Source organism: Nanorana parkeri, unplaced genomic scaffold, assembly GCF_000935625.1.
Source record: "Nanorana parkeri isolate BGI_ZX_2015 unplaced genomic scaffold, ASM93562v1 scaffold457, whole genome shotgun sequence".
NCBI classification, from domain to species: domain Eukaryota; kingdom Metazoa; phylum Chordata; class Amphibia; order Anura; family Dicroglossidae; genus Nanorana; species Nanorana parkeri.
In genome coordinates this window covers 181633-185941 of record NW_017306725.1, presented here as the reverse complement: position 1 = coordinate 185941, position 4309 = coordinate 181633, and positions in this window count along the sequence as shown.

The following is a 4309-nucleotide window of genomic DNA, read 5'->3' as shown; positions in this document are numbered from 1 at the left end:
GGGGGGGGGGGGACCCTTCTTCAGGACGCAGAAGCGATCTGGCGACAGGTAAGTCGCCAGGATCGCTTCTGTTGTAAAGCCGACAGTCGGCTCTACAAGTTTAAACAGAGTCCCGGCGGCAAAAGTCGCCGGGAGTCTGTTTAAACAGCCCCGATGCTGGCGACGTACACTGTACGTCGTCAGTCACGAAGGGGTTAAAACACCTTATAAATGTTTCTGAAACAAATGTCTATGATGAGTGTAGAAATCTATTAGATTGCCATTTCAACTGACAATAATTTTGGCTTATGAGACCTAATGTGTTAATAGAAGTGCTTCCAGCAGCTGTGGATTTTTCTCCCCATTACTTTATGTTCAATATGGGGACACAAAACAGATTTTCCAAGTCTGGAACTCCCAAAATACTTAGGTGACCCGATAGTGACGTGATTGAATTAGCAGATTCTAAACCAATGTATTTTCTGGACTCAAACCTATTCAATAAATTAGCATTATCTGGAAGGAGAATTTAACAAAACTTGAACTTACACTAAGCACAGAAGGAACAAACAATGGGGATAATTACCATCTTGCTAAGTTATGAGCATTTGCCAAAGTGGAGCAACTTAAAATGTACCTGCAGTAAGGAATTATGGAAGCTTCAGTTGCTGACCTCTCTGAAACTACTAGTTTCCTGCCATGCTTCAGTACATTTCTAAACCACTCAGAAGCAATATGTGGGCTAGGGGATTTCATGCTTTCTTTGCTGGTCTTCATGCTTATTACAGGTTTATTTCTTGAAGCCATAGTCAGGAAACTTGCATTTTCAGGATGCCAGCCATGGGAACAGAGGTATGGCTCCCTAAACAGGTTCAATTTAAGACCACACTGCACACTTTGTACTGACTGTGGGCGATAAATTTACACAATAATTGTGTGATTCACCTATGTGACTTACCAAATCGTTTGATAGGTCAGATTTGGTCACCAACGGTAAATTCAGCTGATGGTCTTAAAGATGTTTTTGGCACCTTTGCTGTGTGAATTGTGTCAGTTAGCTGATGACAGCTGCTTCTGACCCCTGTTCTGTTCAGATGCACTGATTGCATGCTTCCTAACAGTTTACATTTATAGCCTACATTTTTTATTTAGATTAGGGTTGTGGAAAGGGGCAAACTGCATGGTGTAAACATGTCATGTAATATAATGCTGAAAATTGGCATCGCAGTCAGACATGAAATGAATTGTGTATTTGCCATTTAAGTAAATTATGCTGCAGTTCTTAGCGGTGCTGCCAAATTTTTATCTTTTCTGAACATTTTATACAATTAGTAGGTTTTCTAATGCTCATTATTTTTGGGCTTTGAGCACTCAAAGTGTTAAAGCATTTGCAAGCTCTGCTTTTTCAGGTAGCCTGTAAAATGTTTACATATACAAGAGGCAAGTAAAGGTTTGCATGCGAGGATACCAAGCATTTCCTTTAAATAGGAGAGTAGAATGGCTTAATCAAATGTAATAGATTGCCTAATTTACAGATATCCAAGCTTATCCCCAAATGAACAGCTTAGCTTGGCATCTAGCGTACAAGGATTTTTATATATGTTTTCTCTGCCAAAGAGTCGCATTTTGAAGAAAGTTCTAACAGCCACTACTCCTCAACCCTTATACCAATGTTATGTGAATTCTACTACAGAAATGAGAACCCAGCCTTGAGATCTAGTTCATGTATGAGCTTGTAGAGATTAGTCTGAGGGGCAATGTGTACACGCAGGGAGCATTTGCAAATCATTTAACAAACCTCAAGTAACTCTTGATGCCCTTAGAATCACTCTTCATCTATAGACCGGAAGTAAGGAATACAAATAGTAGGCAAATTGCCAGCTGTAGTTTGAACAAGTTGATTCATAACCACTTTATTTATTTTTTTAAATTCTTCTATTTTAGCTTGTGCAATTGGATTGGAAATTAATCAGTTTGGATGAGTTTGTGGTGTTTAAATTTGCCTAGTATCCTAGTATTCTGGAGCATGAGAAAACAATGATTTTTGACAGCAGTCATAATTTTTATTGTAGTTTTTATCCAATTTAAAATAATAAATTGCAAGCACATCTGTGACACAATGGAAAGAAACAACTTCTAAATAGTTTCAACATTTTCAAAACAGAAGCAAGTGTTACCAGCATTAGAATTCTTCCTCTCAATAGAGGTGATGCTTGCAGCATAAATATCAAACACTAAAGAATAAAACTTTATATAAGCAGTGCAAGTTGCTTGATTCTGGAAGAAACATTGGCACTACAATATTTAATTTAATGGATGTTCAGAGATGTAGCTGTTTGTACGGTATACCTGTCTACTACAATCATTCCCTAAAACCTTTTTTTTTAAAGTAGTAGATGATGCTGAATTGTGTCTCAAGGCGCAAGCTCCAGGTTTGCCTATCCCTATCCTCCCTTCACTACTTGAGGAGTCAGTAAGTGAGAACAAACATGAGAATATCCGATATCGGAATATGCATGTTCCAGGTCAAAGATTATCCAAGTAATAAAGCAAGGAAAAATATGACGGCCCCAGAGCCTGCACTTTTTAAAGCAAGTCAGCAGAAGTACATTCCAAATGTGTTTTCAGGCAGATTCGCTCTAAGCACATTCATATTTTGTGATCATAAAAATCTGGGTTTTGATCAGTGCTAGACACAAGTAAACCTAAATGCAGCTTTTCTGGCACTGTCAAAACATTTCATTTTCCATCATTAAAGATGATGCATGCCTCTATATGAAAGGAGAAAAATAAGATTTTTCATTATCTCATTTTGAGGCAACCAGGATAAAGTTTGTCTTTTTTATAGTTTTATTGTTCCACAAATACGTCCTGTCTAAAAAAAGGTTCATATGCAAATCTTCCTATTTAATTAGTGCTTCCTAGTACTTTTATTACATAGACTTTTACTGTTAAAATAGAGTGTAGTAAGTTTGTGAATCATTTTTTAACAAAGTGTAGTTTAACAACATTTGATAGTTCTGTTTGGACAGCCTTCTTCCTAAATAAAGCTGATCTCTGATGTGTAGCCAAGTGGGAACCTGTTTCTCTCATAAATCTTTTATTTTGTAGTACAAACACCACCAATGTTATTAGTATTCTTTGAAATAGGGTTTACAGTTTAGGTCAGTCAGTCAGTGCAGAGCTAATACTTTCTGTGTGAATGCAGATACCAACCTTGGGAACTCCTCACTTATCAGTCGCCACACACACTTACACTTTGCAGTCTTAGTTGGAAGTGTGTTTTTCCCTCACTTTTCTGTTAGAGTAGTAAAGTTGTGGAACTCTCTGCCACAAGCAGCGGTATCAGCAGAGAGTATTGACTCATTCAAAAATCATTCAAATACCGTCCTCAGAGACCGTAGCATACAGGGGTAAAGGTACTCTTAATGACTGGAACACACACAGACTCGTATACACACAGACTCGCAAAGGTTGAACTTGATGGACCTGTTTCTTTATTCAACCTCAAATACTATTTAACTATAACATTCGTGACAATTTTGGATGATACTTCCATTTAAATTGTCCTTATAGAGAGAAGATTCCCATTAGGTGGTAAGTGCAACACACCACTTGAATGGCCCTTTGTGTATGCATGAACATACATGTATAATGTACATTGATATGTTTTCAAAGGTGCATTATATGAATTAAAGTGCAATGTAAACTACTACCAAATGAACTCACAAACCCACATTCAAAGTCACCATATTAATACAGGAATGTGCAATTCCAAATCATGACTTTCCTTACCATGGTAATCATTCATGACCGCACATTCCACCACCCGTCAAACTTTTGGATAAGTTCCAGTAATCTACTTCTTTGACAACAGCAGCCGCCCACTGCTTAAGTTGTTAAGCCCTATAGCAAAGGTCTTGCAAGAGCCGACAGTTCTGGTGGGGGAGTGGCAGTGTTGCATCACACCAGCAGACTGCTGAGCAGATTCTGACAGTTTTTTTTTTTTTTTATTATTATACAGGATTTGTATAGCGCCAACAGTTTGTGCAGCGCTTTACAATATAAGGAAGACATTACAATCACAATACAAATCAAGACAAGATGGTAAGGAGGGTCCTGCCCGTGAGGGCTTTTATACATCATGGCTGTTTCTTGAGGAAAAAGTATAGATGTGAGCAGATCCTGAGAAGGGTCCTCTGGAGTTGCTGGCAAGGACAGTATAGTTATTAGGTTTAATTCACTAAACTACACCACATAACATGTCTTCTGTTTTGTAATCTTTCCCCCCTTTTACAAATCCATTGAAATTAGATTTTGCCACATAGGT